The following is a 17858-nucleotide window of genomic DNA, read 5'->3' on the forward strand; positions in this document are numbered from 1 at the left end:
ACCTAGTGGATCTCCCACTGGGGCCCCAGGTGGAGCTGCTTACCAGTCCCGCTCCGTGAGCCCGCACTCCTCAGCCCTTGGATGGTCGATGGGACCGGGCGCCATGGAGCAGGGGGCGGCGTTCGTCCGGGAGACTCAGGCCGCGCAGGAGCCCACGGCGTGGGGGCGGGGAGACTCAGGCATGGCAGGCTGCAGGTCCCAAGCCCTGCCCCGCGGGGGAGCAGCTAAGGCCCGGCGAGAAATCGAGCGCAGCGCCGGTGGACCAGCATTGCTGGGGGAACCGGCGCACCCTCCACAGCTGCTGGCCAGGATGCTAAGACCCTCACTACCAGGGGCCGGCAGGGCCAGCTGGCCGCTCCGAGTGCGCGGCCAGCCAAGCCCATGCCCACCCGGAACTCTAGCTGGCCCGCAAGCGCAGCACACAGCCCCGGTTCCCGCCCGTGCCTCTCCCTCCACACCTCCCTGCAGGCTGAGGGAGCCGGCTCCGGTCTCGGCCATCCCAGGAAGGGGCTCCCACAGTGCAGCGGCGGGCTGAAGGGCTCCTCAAGCGTGGCCAGAGTGGGCGCCAAGGCCAAGGAGGCGCCAAGAGCGAGTGAGGGCTGTGAGGACTGACAGCATGCTGTCACCTCTCATCTCTACTTAGGTGAATGATGCCTTTGGCCTGCTTATGTCTTCCATGGCCACAATGGTGAGTACTTGTTTTCTACTCAAATAATAAGAAAATAAGTTTTGGCTGTTTTCCGAGAGCAAAAGTATTTATTGCTTGCCCAAGATAAATCGACCTCTGAAGAGACAGAAACTATTTCAAAACAGTTTTAAAAACAACATTTTTCCGTTTACATAGAAAGTTTTAGTGTCAATTTCACCCCCCTCCCCAAATACTATACCCTTTATAAATTATGGGTTTTTGTTTTTGTTTTTGTTTTTTGTTGTTGGTGGTGGTTGGTTTGTTTGTTTTGTGCCTCTTACTCTTAAAGTATGGTCATTTAGGAAGTCTATGTAATTTCGTGTCCCCTGATTGCCCCCTCTTAGAAAATTGAAATTCTTCAAGGTGGAAGAAACAACATATCTATATTTGTAATCCAAGTATCTAGAGATAACCTGGCTTATAGTAGGTGATCAGTAAAAGTTTGTTGAATAGAACCAAAAAAAGAGGAATATAGATGATATTGATATTAAAAATAAAATAAAAATGACATCCACTGAGTGTTAGGATATCACTGAGGGAAACCCCAGAAGATTATTTAGTATTGATTGACAAAAATTAACATTTCTAAATGATGCTTTGAATTAAGGATTCTTGGTCTATTCATGACAAGTCTTCCAATGTGAATTTATATTTCAAAATATTACATAACCTGTAAAGCTGAATCCATGAATGTGAAGTCCAGCTAAATTTGAGACTGATTCTAAATACAGTGGTAGAGTATGCAGTTTGCTATTGGTGTCTTCTGTCTTTCATAACAAAATAATTTATTTTCTTCCTATATTGGTCAGGAATATCCTGTCAAGAAGGGAGGTTATCTAATTGTTGAAATATCAACATTTTAAAAGAAGACTCCAGAAAAGAGGGTAATGCTAAACATAAAGTCATGTTATGATAATGAAGGTACTTCAGGTGCATTATGGAGCACATTTTGGGAAGCGGGTTTTGGCAAATAATGTCCCTCAATTATAAGATGTGGGCATCACTTGATCACATCAAATGAGTCTATAGTTTAAGCCAGTCATAATTATTATACCTTGTAGCACATGCAAAGATTTATCTCAGCACTTTTATAGTTTAACCCTATGTACATTAAAGGGCTAAAAACTCAATGTCATCTTTCCGAATAAACTTCCTCATGCGTCATATTTTTCATTGAAATCCTTTGTTTGTATGAAGTTTTAATATTCTTAAAACCTATGATGTAGCTTTATAAATGAACAAAAATATTGAAGATTTATTTTTGATATTTTAAAAGATACAGATATGAAAAGTTCTTTTAAATCAGGAGATGAGAACTCTTGTGGTAGATTCAAATCTCAGTTTTCATGGCAGTGATAATCAATGACATATCTCTATTTATCCCAACAATTAATATAAATAATAATAACAGAATCAATAACTAGTTTCCAGTGGTTTTAACTGAATCCATTTATTTCAAGCTGATTTTTTAAGTCCTAAAGGAAATTAATTGCGTTAGTTTTCATTTTAATTGATTTTCAAAGTTCTCTTTCATAAAGAAGCAGTTTGCTTCTCATTTTTCCATAAAGATTCCTCTAAATGACATTTTTTCCTGCTATTTTTTATATGGCTGTAGAGGTAATTTCTCCATATCACGTTTAACTTGAACTGCCTCAGTCAAAAATGGGTTAGGCCCTAATTCCTACAGAAGAAAAGAACAGCATAAAGTACCACGGAGCGCAAACATTTTAAGGCACAGCAAACTAGACAGAAACCTCACTGCTGAAACTGGCTAGATGCATGTGATTGGACAAGTTCCTTCACTTCTTCAATTTTCTTCTTAATGTGTTAAGTTATGTACAACATCTTCTTCCTAGAGCTGTTCTGAAGATTAAATAACACCTATGTAAGTACTTAATGCAAATAAATGCAGAAGAAAGATTAGTTTCCACTATTTCCTATCCAGTTATTTTTTGTGACAGCTACTGTGTCCAGGTCTTATGAAAATATTCTATTAAATGCCTCATTAAAATGAACTTTTGCAGTAAGATAAATAATTTATTTACCATTATGAAGAAAGAGAGTAATTAGACAAATCTTGAAAATGTCTTCAGAGAACTGAAATGTGTATTCCACATTTTGTTATACTTGTTCACCAATAAAACATGGCAAGTGATGAGGAAAAAAAAGTTAAGAACAGGGACAGGAAGCTAAACTACAGCAGTATCCTGGGCCCTATATAATGCGTTAGCAGCAATAAAGAAAAGAGCAGAAAATGAATGTAATTTGCTGCCTCTCTGTAAATAAGTTTTCATATATAGTGCTAGCCAGGTAAGCTAATGAAAGAAAGAAATTTTAATTACAAGAAAATTATGTCTGTAATACCTTAGACAGAGTGTCTTAAACATGGCCTTATATAAATATACTTTGTATATCAGTTAATTGCTTAAACATTGAGATTCATTTTACTACTTTTTAGGATAAAGTTTTCCTGTCTGCTGCCTGAAGTTAGCCAGGGAAAAGTAAGTGTAAACTGAGTGTTTAAAAGGCGGGCAGACATAAAAGAATGTATTAACAAGCTCTGCTGAGGTAATGTTTCAGAAATAATTTAGGCTGTGTGAACTGAATGGAATACTATTAGAAATAAGCAAAAGGGTTCGTCAACATTTGAAGCTTGAAGGAATTTCCCTCTTTTACTGAGTTTTGATATATACACATCATGTCTTTTAGTGAGATCACACCACGTAGACAAAGCATACGGGCATCCCTCCTTCCTTCCAAGTATTTAAAATAATAAATAGCTTCATCAGGTCCAAACACAGCTGGTTATTTTCTAATAATATTTGCAAAATCCAACATCAGGCAGTGTTCATGTGCGTGCTTTCCCAAATATAAACACAGCATCAATAAAGCATAGTTTCATTTATTTGATGGAACAAGGAGCTGGAAGGATAAAGGCAGATATTTCAATCATCTTGTCACTGGCTTGCTCTGTAACTGTCTGTCAGTCAATAGGCATTTGCTGTTTTCTGTTGCTAAAATGGTCAATGGAAATGCAGTTATCTGTACTCCTCTTTGACTCGTTTATTATCAGGCAAATTGAAATATAGCACTTATTAAACAAGTTTTGCCAAGTACTCACACACAGAGAACACCACCAGAAACTGAGTGGGAGAAGGCTTGAAATGTTATCCAAAACAGTTTTCTGAGAGACTATAAGATATCACATGGCAGAAAATTATAGGAAATAATTTTGCTTTGTAAATCATGAAATATGGCATTAATTTGCCATTCTCACATATCATGCTATTCCCATATTCTAAATCCAGTCTTTAATTTGTTCATGCTGCCATGAAAAGACTTGAATTAAAGAATCCCAAGGTTGGAAGCAACCTATAAGAAAGTCTCTCAAAATATCTACGTGATGCTCATATCATCTCTAGAATATCCCTGCCAAGCAGTCACCTGATGCAATCCTGAACACACACTCCCTATGGAGGCCACTGATTTTACCTGGGAACAACTTCGATGGTGAGATTGAATTTCTCTATATTAATTCCAAATCTAACCACCTCCAACATCAACCCTAATTGTGTTTTGTGAGGGGATAATAAGCAAGCTTAATCATTTTTTCCACATTCAGGAGGCAATTTAACAAATAATAATTATATGCGTGATACAAACCAGATTCTGTTTTAGATACAGGAAATACAATAATGAATAAAAGAAGGTCCCTAATCACATGGAATTAGCTGTCTTGCTATGCAATGGCTAGGAAAATGATACACATATAGGCAAGTACAGTATGATAATAAGCTCCAGGGTAAGTGTTTGCGCAGAATGTAATAGAATTGCCCAAGAGGTAGTTGGGATCAGAGGTGATGCCTAAGTGAAGAATAGAAGAATGATTTATCCTTTTCTGCCAGGAAACAATCACACTTTCATTTATAACAATTTTATCAGGTATAAAAAACAAATAATCATGGCTAAGCCAAATTGGGTGACTACAGGAGTCTATTATTACTTCCCTCTTCCAAATGAAGGAACTGAGATTTGGAGAGGTCTAGTTATTTGCGCAAGGTCACTTAGTGGGCAGGCTTTTCTGCACATGGCTTCCTTTTGAGTCCTAAGCCCTGCCTGAGCATCCCACCAGGATGGTGCTGTGAATATAAACTCCACAGCAAAGACAACTGATGAGTGAGTTTCCTTCTTTGCCAACCGTTTCCTCTTTAGAAAACAATAGATCACTACTAGAATTGCAAGATAAAATTTTCAGTTCACAAACCAAATCCTGATAATGTGGAACATTTCACAAGTCAATGGAACAAGGTCTGGTGTCTCTGGATTCTACTCTGTGCTCAAGTTCCTAAGTGGCTCCTGCTTTAGGCAAGGCCCCCATGGCCCGATCCCTGCCTTCTTCTAAAAACGCTTCACCTCTAAACACACTTTCACTACCTTATTGGACTGCAGTTCACTGGCTTTGTCTCTACTCCCCAAACACTTCCAAAGACCTTCCCACTCCGGACCTTTGCACTTGCTCTACCCTCTTCCTGAAAAAGTTATTTCTCCATATTTTTCCAATAGCCTTTTAGTTCCTTAGGTCTCAGATCAAATGTAGGAAGCCAGCTTTACCACCTTAGAATTCAATTGTTCTTCAAACTCATGACTGAAAGTTCTCTACATCCTATTAGCCTACAGTATTTTCTTCAGCATACTTATCATTTTAACCTATAGTGCATATTTATTTGCTAAATAATTATCTCTAATATTGTCTGAAATGAAAGTACCAGGAGGTTGGCTAGACGCGGTGGCTCACGCTTGTAATCCCAGCACTTTGGGAGGCCGAGGCGGGTGGATCACCTGAAGTCGGGAGTTCAAGACCAGCCTGACCAACATGGAGAAACCCTGTCACTACTGAAAATACAAATTAGCCTAGCATGGTGGCATATGCCTGTAATCTCCGCTACTCTGGACGCTGAGGCAGGAGAATCACTTGAACCCAGGAGGCAGAGGTTGCGGTGAGCCCAGATCGTGCCATTGCACTCCAGCCCAGGCAACAAGAGTGAAACTCTGTCTCAAAAAATAATAATAAAAAGTATCAGGAGATCAAGAGCTCTGGGTGGTTTAGTTGCTGCATGTTCCTAGCAACTAGAAGAATGCTTGTCATATAGTGAGACTACAAGAGATAAAAGAAGGATGCGTTCAGTTTTCTAATGGATATTTAGTAATGTGGTGGACCCAAATATAATTTTTTTTAAAAAAGAAAACTAGCCAATACCAAAATAATGCTATGGAGATAAATCTCATTTTTCCCATCTTAAAATAAAAAAAAACTGAGGCTGAGAGGTTAAAAAAAATGTGGTCAGAAAAGCAGCCAGCCAGCCTAGTAGATGGGTGAGATGGAATTCAGATCAAATTCTCTCTAACGCCAAAGCATTTGCTCTTGCTCCTATATTTCGGCAAATATGGCTAGTGCTAAAATAGAAGTGTGTGCAAAGAAGAGAAATCATAGAAGATAGGCAACAGCTGACTGCCTGGGAGTGTCAAGGAAGGTTCTCAGAAGTGACTTTTTCCACTGGATTTTGAAATTTTTAGAGGAGAATTTGACGGGTGGGGAAGAGTGTCAGGGAGGCATTCTCGACAGAAAGGAAGCCATGCGCAGAAAAGCTGCGGTGGACAAATAAACAAAGGTCCATTTAACACCTGTCTCCTTGAAAATAGATTCTGCCATGGTAGCATGGGTTTTACAAATTGCTTGTAAGAATATCTACAAAGCAAGATTTAGCCACTAAAATTCAAACCAAGATGTTGATTGCTATCACCCAGCCCACGGAAAGTGTAACAAATTGGCACCTGGTTCTGTCTACCAAGTACAGACAGACAAATTGAACACTGTGTGGACATCAAATCCTCACTAGAATGAAGAGATGGCATGCCTGAGCACCAGAGGTCATGGGCTTTCCCTGTTAATATGTTAGATTCTTTTAAAGGATGCAGATTACAGTCTGTCACTTTCATATTCTAGTTTATTTGAAACTCACCGTCAGATCTACAAAGTTAACTGCCCATTTGACAGAAGCATGAAGTCTCAGAGAATATGAGTATTGATTGTCACGCTTCAGGACATGAATCAAAGTTAGAAATTTCTTCTGAGAACCGTATAAATATTTGTATCCTAAGGTCATTGGGAATTTGTTCCTGAGATGTATTTAAGATATAATTCAAGGAATTGTCAAAAATATGTCATTACTGACATAAATATTATAAAGAGTGGAGTTACTGAGGGTTCTTGTCTGTGTATTAGCATTAAAACTTCACTCTGCAGAAAAGTCTATTGCCTGCAAGGAGGCAATTTACTGACAGCTTTCTGGTGGTATGAATGTGTGAATGCATCTCAAAACCAAAGTGTGTATTACTTTCCTGCCAAAATCATTGTCCCTAAACATTTTTCCTACACTAGGCTTGCAGCAAGTCAGTTTTATTTAAATAACTTCATTACAAATGATCTCTACCACCTAGAAATAGGTGTTTTGATGTGTGTGTGTGTGTGTGTGTTCAAATAATATTTCATTTTGTTTTCTTTTTATAATTAGAATAATAGTAAGTCCCAGTTAAAATAAATCAAACAGTATGAAATTCTGATAAATTCTTGTAGTGTTTCTTTTTTAGAGATGTCCTCTTGAATTGCTTGCATTTTAAACATCTGTAATAAGTTATGTACCATTTCTAACTGTATTAGCACTGAATCATTTACTTTTCCAAGAAATAAAATCTTTTTCTCTGTTTCATCACTTTTTATGTCATGATCATGCACATGTAAATGTCTTAGGTATTTTTTTACCCTCAGGGGCTTTGCATACTTACAAGGAATGAAAATGGGAGGAGAGTTAACTAACCCATCAAACATCTTTCTTGTCAGCAGCCAGTAGAAATGCATTTGGAGGCTAAAAAACTGGTGTGGTTTGAACTAGGGGAGTTGTTAAATGTACCTTTAGAACTCTATGTAGGATATAAAATTCTGGAGATATAGCTCTGCTTCTACTTCATCTCAGCCAGCTTTAATTTCTACACAAAGGGAATATTAAATCTTGAAAAGACCTAAAAAAGGACAAAGAATATGTCTTTGAGAGCACATTAAATATACCAGGCTTCCACTTTGTCATAAAACTTGCATGAACAGATAGAAGACAAGGCAGGGAATGAGGGTCATTGCTTTTTCCAAGCCAAATCCACCAGTTCTTTGCTCAACAAGTCATTACAGATTCTATTAAAATGTGAGTTAAAGAATTAAATGAATTATAGTGCTGAATATTCACTGGCAGCAGGATTTTGTTATGCTTTTTAAAATATCCCTACGAACCAATAATTTTAGAGGGAGAAGGTAAAGAAATGAGTTAATTAACAACAGCTCTGTCAATACTTTCAGAATACAGTTGCAGAAACTCTCACTCTTTATGGAAAATAGAAGGGAATATGTACAAGAAACAATTACTGTATGCCGATAAGGCAGGTAAGTGTTAAACTATACAAAATAATCTCCTGGTTAAATATTCAAAGAAGTGATATTTGTAGAATTAAATTTGTCATTTGAACTACTCTTCCACAAGTCTATAGTAGCAAGAATTTCTTTTCCTTTTTTTTCTTTTTTTTTTTTTTTTTTTTTTGAGACAGAGTCTCACTTTGTCACCCAGGCTGTAGCGCAGTGGCACGATCTTGGCCACTGCAACCTCTGCTTCCTGGATTCAAGCAATTGTCCTGCCTCAGCCTCACAAGTAACTGGGATTGCAGGTACACACCACTATGCCCAGCTACTTTTTGTATTTTTAGTAGAGACAGGGTTTCACCATGTTGGCCAGGCTGGTCTTGAACTCCTGACCTCAGGTGATCTGCCCACCTCGGCCTCCCAAAGTGCTGGGATTACAGGTGTGAGCCACTGCGCCCGGCCAAGAGGATTTCTTAAATCTACTCTGGAGGTAATTTATAGTCGAATATAGATATATAATAAATAAATCCAACTGCTGCTGGGTCCCATTACTTTAATTTGGGTGTTGAAGAAAGAGAACCATTTCAGATTTGATGAATAAATAAATTAAGGACTGTGTACAGCTGTACAGTTGAAGTACATCTCTTTGTTATTAATATTAATAATATTAAGCCATCAACATGATTATTCTATGGTCTTCCCAAAAATCTGAGTTTAAACCCTTCCTTAATATAAAAATAAACCTCAGAATCAAGGTATAAGTTGATCCTCAACCCCACAAGAGTGTGAAAATACTTAATTTATTATTTTGTTCAGTGAGTAATATTGGTATCCAATATTAAAGTATAAGTTTATCCTCAACCCACAAGAATGTGAACATGTTTGATTTCTTATTTGTTCAGTGAGGAAGATTGGGCTCCTTTGGGCTTCTAATATAAATCAAGTGAGAGTCCCACTGCCTCTAAGAGGAGAGTGGGGGTAAACGGTGAATTGCCTTCAAAGGTTTGAATGTCTTCAGCAGCTCCTGTAAGAATGACTCACAACCATACTTGGCACTATAGAAATTGATCTTGATATCTTTGCCATGAGAAATCTACTTTCTTTCCAGAATAGATGGTGTCTTTGACATTTCATCAAGGCAGCAGCATCTGAAAGGTACCTCTGTCACTGGATTTCTTACTTCTTCAAATAGAACCTTACAAAAGCTGCCTACAAAGGCAGAGCTGTATACGTGCAATCTACTCATGCCCTTCCTCTTGTTTCTGATGATTCATGTAATAGAGAAACAAAGAAGGATCCTTTGCCTCCTTTCCCCTCAGTTATTTATGTAGGGCCACGTAAAATCTGCATTACACAAAGCAAAACTAGCTTATTGAAAGCAAACAGGGCTGGAAGAATCCTACGGTTTTTAAAAAAATATATATAATAGTAGAAGTATAATTTTCTTGTCATGGACTAATGCATTAAAAAGTGCCTAGTTATAAAATTAGGAAAGAGACAACTTTTTAATTTTGAAAGCCAATAAAATGAGGATTCCTTAAAAGCTTTTTGTTTTTATAAAAAATTACATTAGTAGTATTTTTGTTTGTTTCATCATTTCTTCTTTGCCAGCTCTATAAAATAACCTTTCAAAATAGCTGTGTGCCGCATGGTAACAGTCAAGAATGAAAATTATTTAAGATTGTGTGTGTGTGTGTGTGTGTGTTATGCATACAGGCACATAAAGTGATATTGGCATTCCTTATACTTAGGAAGCTCTTTATTCTAAAACTCTGAATGTAGAGGTTGGGAAGAAAATAGAAAGATGGTTTTCATTCCAGCAGAACTCAACAGACTGGACATTAAGAACTTCTCATGTGCAATTGAGGCCAGATCTGGAAAATTTAGTTATAGCTATACATACACAGCATTTTTATAAAGCAGTCACTCAAAAGCTGTAGTCTATCATATATCTTCATGTTTATTATCTCTGGGCCAGATTTTTGTTTGGCAGCAAATGGAATTTTGACTTGGCAGAAAACTTGTGGTTAGCAAATATTTGGCATTCTATAGAAGCCTCTTCAAATCAATGAGAAAATAGAAAGCCAAAGAAGAGATTAGAAGTGGAGAGAGGCCTACCATTGTTTGACACTGGTTCTGAATTCATTTACATCATCAGTATGCATCCATTCCTCACTTGCTGAGTGACCATCGGCCTGTGAATTATCCAAGCCCAATCTCAGGATTTCCATCTGTAAAACATAATAGTATAATATTCACCTCACAGCCTTGATGTGGGGACTGGAGCTGGAATGTTTTGGAGTCACCTGTCAAAATGCAAAGCACAGTGTTTAGGATGAATGAATAATAATTGGTATAGTTGTCACTGCCTGTTCTCTTCTTTCTTTATCATATCAGTATACATATTTTTTCTATCTTCATATGAAAAGTAAAAAATATTTGCTTTAATTCTACTGGTCCCCTAGTCCATACGGTCACCGGTTTATCTGCTACCAGGAGAGAGTTATACTAGAAGGAAATAAGGAAGCCCCGATGTGATCATCTCCTATTCTCTCTTCGACCTTGTTGCTACAGGGTATTTCTTCCATTTTTCTGTTACGTTGCCAAATTCCTTGTGTATTTCTGCATCCTCCTATTATGTGTCAGCATTCGATGTTATTAAACAATCCCTATTTTTTAAAACAGTCTTCCCTTGGCCTTCTGATGAATCCGTGTCTCAATTTTCCATCTATGTTGCAGATCTTTCTATCTAAGCTTTTTCATAATGTTCTTTTTTCTTTTAAACACCTTACCTCTAAACGAACATGTGTTTCAATTTTAGTAATGACTATTTGTCCATCGCTATGTTTGTATATCTATCCTGTGATGCCCATAAGAATGTGGCATCACACATTCTTATGGCTTTAAATATCATGTATATACTGAGAAATAAACATTAGAATCATATGCTTATCTTGAGATCCCAATTCTCCTCTGCATCTCAAACCATACTTATGTTCAAAATTAGGCTCTTCATTCAACACTTCATCTCTACCTTAACTCCTTGATTTCTGCTTTATTCTAAATGACTTTACCATCCACTTAGTTGTTCAAGCCAGAAAACTTACATATCAGTAAGATACAATGACCAGGAACATGGCCTCTATTGTTCAAATCTTGGCCCTGCAATATTGTGCTAAGTGACCTTGGACAACTTTTTGTACCTCTCTGTGTCACATTTTCATCACTTGTTTCTTAGTTCAGGCTGCTTTAAGAAAAAGCCATAGACCAGGTGACTTAACAGAAATTTATTTCTCACAGTTCTGGAGGCTGGGAATTGAAGAGCAGGGCATTAATATGACCACTTTCTGGTTTGCAGATGGTTATCTCTTTGCTGTTTCTTCACATGCTGGAGAGACGTGCCTTTCCTGTGTCTGTTCTTATAAGGGCACTATTCCATTCTTGAGAATTCTACATTGATGACCTAATCACCTCCCAAAGGCTTCACCTCCTAATACTCTCACATTGGATATTAGAGCTTCAGCATAAACCTTTTAGGGGGACACAAACAGTCCATAGCCACTTGTAAAATGGAGATAATGCTAGTAAAACCTATATGTTGAGGTTATTGCAAGGACTAAATTAGTGACTTGGTTAAGTGTTTTGCATGGTGATTTACTTACAGAAAATACACAATAAGAACTATCTATCATCCTCATCATTCATCATCATTATCATCATCACCACCATCATCATCCTTGGTTTCATACCTTCCACATCCTACCTGTGGTAACTAATGTACATTTCCATACATATTTGAAAATATTTTAAATCTACCCATATCTTCTCTTCTCCTCTACCAGTACTCTAGCTCAAGTCAACATCATTTCTTACTCAGATTATTACAGTAGTCTTCTAGTGGATGTTGCCAGTTTTTACTGCCTTCTACTTTTTTGCTGCTGAAATAAAAAAGAATTTTCAATATGTCACTAATTTGTCTTTAAATAGATTCACATCATAATTTAGAATAAAATGAAATCTCCTTACCAAGTCTTAAAAGCATTATACATTATGGCCATATATCAGCTTTGTAACTTCTTTTTTCATGTTCAACTTTGTTCATCAGGAGAATGATACAGTTTTCTATTTGATTTAATTTTGTTTATAAGCATGCTTAGCTACTCTTTGCCTCGAAGCTTTTTTATATCCTTTTTTATATCCATCTTCTTCTCTTTATAATAATATGTTTCTTGATATTAGTGTTCTAAATATTTACAATGAAAATGAAATTTAGTCTATACACCAATTTATGATAAGAATTACTCAAATTGCTGTTGTAGTATCCAAAATTAGTCACTGGGTCCCACAGAATTGGTTTTCAAACACATTGTGAACATTTTCAGAATTACCCATGTGAAAATACAAAATACACCGAATTGCCAAAGAAAAAGAAGGAATACAAGAGGAAGGAGAAGGAAAAATAAAAATAAAAATACACAGTAAATGGAAAAAACATATTTCTACTCTAAAATGACAATGCTATGTGGCATGAATGTGAATGTCCAGCAAGTAAATTTAGATAGAGATGTGTTTAAGATACCCCGTTCTTAGTATCTTAGTATCAAGGGACAAATTATGAAGTCTTTATTTTTCATGAGTAGCTGTTTTCTTTCTTATTTGCAGTGAACATTATTTAAGTGTCTTTTTATACAAGAAAACTGCATAATAAAACTAATAAGAAAAACCACAAAAGACAAAAACTCAAATGCACCTGCTGTTATTTACCATTTCACTGCAATGGCCTACAATTATACTTAACAATATTAGCCTGTACAGATTTCCAGAAGATTCCTGCCAAAGATTAAAACAAATGTAAGTGAGAAATTTCTATTAACTCAACATATTGTAGCCTAGTACAATAAAATTGTAGTTTTTCTAACTTCCATTGGAGAAAACTTCTAAGTATAGAGAAGAAACTTCTTTCAAACTTTGTGAACATCAAAATAATTACTTCATAATTGAATCCCCTGCAACAAGACATAAGAAGGTTCAGGAGAATCTTTATTTTATATTTTTAAATTACATAGAATGATATTTATTTCAGCTTTGAAACACACTTTTCTCTCAGTAGTTTTGTAGCCTACAGTGATATAAATAGATAAATATTGAAAGAAAATATGGCATGTGTAACAAAGTAAATGATTTTCTTTTTTTAGAGTTTTATGATGCTTTATTCATTACACATTTTGGCTGATAATATGTGTAGTTTAGTGAGCTTTACTGACTCACATTTTATGGGTTTTTTCCCCTCTTTTTTCTTTAGCAGTAAAATTGTATCATCTTTTGACTAGATAGAAAAATCTGAAGCTAATTAAAAGTTGCAAGTATTCTGTAAGGTCCATTTGAGTTAGCTGAAGCACAATGTTTCCTAAATAGGAGGTCCAAAAATCTGGGGGACCATATATGATTTCTCAGATGTCTAAAGGCCTCTCTATAATTTCAGAGTCTGCTAAAACATATATTTATGATAGTGCTGGCACAAAATAATTACTTACCTAAATATTCATGCTTGCTTAAGAAAAAGCAAACAGAGGCAAAAATAATACATAAATGATGACTTCAACATGAAACAAGATTAAGTAAGACTAAGACACACTATATGAACAGGGGTTGTACGCTAGGTGCAAATGAGAGAAATGGTGGAAAAACTGAATTACCGTGCAGTGCATGGAAGTAAGAGTGCCCTAAAATAAAGTAAAATAAATTGCATTAGGGCCATCAGAGCTATATTCACATTGTAATCAATGATTTAGGGTTAACAAAATAACATCATTTGTCATAGTAAACTAATGCTGTTAGTCTGGATTTTATTGTTTGTTTAGTTTTGTTAGCATTTAATTTATACATTCTTTTGACTTTATAGCTTCGTATAAGCTATAAGTAAATGAGTTTAGACACTTCTTTTATGTTTGCACTTATTTAACTAACATTGTAATAAAAATAATGTAAGTCAACAAGGAGAGCTAACAAATACCATGAATTCTCAAGAAACATGAGCACAAATATTTGTCATAGTATTTTTGTTCATGTGTAATCCACACATATGAAAATCAAGTACAATAGCCAGTAAACAAGAAATCTTCTTACTTTTCCCCTTCTTTTTACCCTTATTTTAAAACTAAACATTTAATTTGAGATAATTGGAATTTCACATGCATTTATAAAAAATAATACATAGAGATCCTGCATACCCTTTACTCAGTTTCCCCCAAAGGCAACATGTTGCAAAACTATACTGCAATATCCAAACCAGGTTATTGGCATTGATACAGTCAATATGTAGAACATTTCATCTCCAGGATTCCTTGTTTCCCTTTTATAGCCAGACCTATTTTCCTCCCATCTTTGCTCTCCCATCCCTTAACTACCTTGTTCACCATTTTTGATATATTTTTTAATTTCAAGAATGTTCTATTATAAATGAAATTAAACAGCATGTAACCATTTCTTTTGCCTTTTTTCACTAAGCATAATTCACTGGAGATTCATTCAGGTTGTTGTGGGGATCAATAGTTCATTTCGTTTTATTACTGAGTAGTATTACTGAGTATGGATGTGCCACAGTTAGTTTAACCATTCGCTCATTGAAGGTTAGTTACTAACCTAGGTTAGTTCCAGGTTTTAGTTAGTATGGATAAGACTGCCATAATCATTTGTGTACAAGATATTGTGTAAAGATAAATATTCATAAATGCTCAATAATGCAATTGCTAAGTTCTATGATGTTCCATGTTTAGTTTTTCAAGAAACTGCCAAACTGTTCTCCAGAGTATTTGTACCATTTTACGTTTCCACCAGCAATATACAAGTGGTAAGTTTCTCTGCATACTCACTATCATCTCATGTTACCATCTTTCTTTAAAAAGCAATTTGATAGCTGTGTATTGACAACTCACTGTAGTTTCAATGTGCATTTTCCTACTGGCTAATAGTATTGAATTTTTTTTTTTTTTTGAGACGGTCTCTCTCTCTGTCATTGAGGCTGGAGTGCAGTGATGTAATCTGGGCTCACTGCAACCTCTGCTCCCGGGTTCAAGCAATTCTTTTTGGGACCACAGGCACACATCACCACACCTGGCTAATTTTTATTTTTACTAGAGGTGGGGTTTCACCATGTTGGCCAGGCTAGTCTTGAGTTCCTGGCCTCAAGTGATCCACCCGCCTTGGCCTCCCAAAGTGCTGGGATTACAGGCATAAGCCACTGCACCTGGCTTATGATACTGAGTATTTATTGATGAGCTTATATGTCATCTGTATGTCCTCTTGAATAGGATGGTTCTTCATTTACTTTTTTTTCCATTTTCTAATTGGATTTTTTTATTACTATTGAGTTTTGAGAATTCTTTTTATATTGTAGACTTTATTCTTTTGTTAGATTTGTGATTTTCAAAACTTTGTCTCAGTGATTAGTCTGGGTTTTCACACTTTTAACGGAGCAAAAGTTTTAATTTTGGTAAATTCCAGTGTATCAGTTTATTTCTTTCTGAAGTGTGCTTTTGGTATCAAGCTTAAGATCCCTTTGCCAGCCTAAAATGCTGAAGATTTTCTCCTATATTTTTTCTAAAAGTTTTATAGTTTTGTTGTACTTTTAAATATGTGATCTATTTTGAGTTAATTTTTGAATAAGAGGTGAGACAGATTAACATTCTTTTTTTGCTTGTGAACATCTCACTGCTCCAGCATCATTTGTTGAAAAGCTGCTGTTACTCCATTGAATTGCTTTGGGATCTTTGTCAAAGATCAGTTGGGTATATTTATGTGGGTCTCTTTCTGGGTGCTGTATTCTGTTTCTTTGATGTCTATGTCTGTTTCTCCACCAGTATCACCAGTCTTTATTACTGTAGCTAAATAGTAAGTCTTGAAGTCAAGTAGACTGATTCCTTCCACTTTTTTTATTTTAAAAATTTGCTTTGGCTATTTTCCTCTTTCTGGAACAGGATCTCACTCTGTCACCCAAGCTGGAGTGCACTGGCATGATATTGGCTCACTGCAACCTCTGCCTTCTGGGTTCAGGTGATTCTCCTACCTCAGCCTCCCCAGTAGCTGGAACTACAGGCATGCACCAATTTTTGTATTTTTAGTAGAGACGGGGTTTTTCCATGATGCCCAGGCTGTTGGCTATTTTACTTTGCCTTTCCGTAATCATCTTGTATGTGCGAGATACATACATATATATGTGTATATATGTATATATAATTGTATATATCTATATATATATAACCTTATTATATATAATTTTATAATATAATCTTCATCTAATTTTGATGGAAATTACATTAAACTTGTGTAACAATTCAGGAAGAACTGATATATTTACACCTCTTGAGACCAAATCTGGAACATGGTGTATCTTTCCATTTATTTAAGCCTTCTTTGATTTCCTCAACATTTCTTCTTCAATAAAAACATTGTAGTTTTTGTTATATAAATTCTGTATCTGTTTTGTTACATTTGAACCTAAACATTTAATTTTTTGAGTAATTCTGAAATGATATTGCATTTCTAATTGTTTCTCATATATTCTTTGCTAATATGTAAAAAACAATTTTTTTATGTTTATCTTGTATCCTGTGACCTTATTGAAGTCACTTTTTAGTTCTGAGAGTCCCTTTGTAGATTTCTTGAGATTTTCTACAGAGACAGTCATACCATTTGCAAATAGAAACAGTTCTATTCCTACCTTTCTAATACATAAGCATTCATCTCCTTCATCTATCGTACTTGCCAAAACTTCCAGCAGATGTCCTTACTTTGTTTCTTCTGTTTACCCAAGACAGTCTTTCTGTCTTTTTCTTTCTTTCTTTCTTTTTCAGCTTTTCTTATTATTGTTTCTATATGCTCTTTATCAAGTTAAGAAAGTCCTCCTCTGTCTCTATGTTTCTTGGAATATATATAATGAATGGATGTTAAATTTTGTCAAATACTTTTTCTTATTGACTGATATTATCATGTGATTTTTCTTTAACTTGTTAATATGTTAGATTACATTGATCTTTGAATATTGTACCAGCCTTGCATTCTTGTAATAAACTTTATTTGGTTACAGTGTATAATCAAATATAGTGAGTTATTTGAATTGAATTTGAATTGTTATAGTTGAATTGTTTTTGTTAATATTTCATTAAGGATTTTGTTTCTATGTATAATAGGGATATTTTTCTGTAGATTTTGTTTCGTTTTGGTTTTTAAGTATCAGAGTAATGCCAGCTTCTTAAATAAATTGTGAAGTGTTTGTTTGTCTTTAATTCTCTGAAAGATACTTGTAGAATTTGTGTTAATTTTTTTAAATAATTGGTAGAAATCCTTGGAGGTATGGAGAGTTCTTGGTAAGGAGAATTCTTAAATTACAAATGTAATTTCCTTCATAGTTACACAGCTATCCAAATTATCTATTTTGTTTTTAATGAGTTATGATAGTATTTTTTAATGGAATTGGTCCATTTAATCCAACTTGTTAAAATTATACATGTAAAATTGTTTGTAGTATTCCATTATTTTCCTTTTGGTGTCTACATGATCTGTAGACTTATTGCTTGTTCCATTCTGATATTGGTAATTTGTGTTTTCTCTCTCTTTTCTTTGTCAATCATTGTCAATTGTATTATTCTTTTCAGAGAAGAAGCCATTTATTTCATTAATTATTCTCTTTTATTCTGTTTTCAATTTATT

General features: G+C 35.6%; 1 long non-coding RNA gene across 1 annotated transcript; it reads left to right on the forward strand.

The window, feature by feature from the left end:
• Positions 1–414: 414 nt before the first annotated feature.
• On the forward strand, positions 415–17419 carry LOC100609453 (uncharacterized). Its single transcript, XR_001709422.3, has 5 exons — positions 415–688; positions 8094–8177; positions 9264–9305; positions 14927–15000; positions 16127–17419. It is a non-coding gene; the product is annotated as an uncharacterized LOC100609453 (long non-coding RNA).
• The last annotated feature ends 439 nt before the right edge of the window (positions 17420–17858 follow it).

This window comes from Pan troglodytes, chromosome 15 (assembly GCF_028858775.2).
Source record: "Pan troglodytes isolate AG18354 chromosome 15, NHGRI_mPanTro3-v2.0_pri, whole genome shotgun sequence".
Taxonomy (NCBI): domain Eukaryota; kingdom Metazoa; phylum Chordata; class Mammalia; order Primates; family Hominidae; genus Pan; species Pan troglodytes.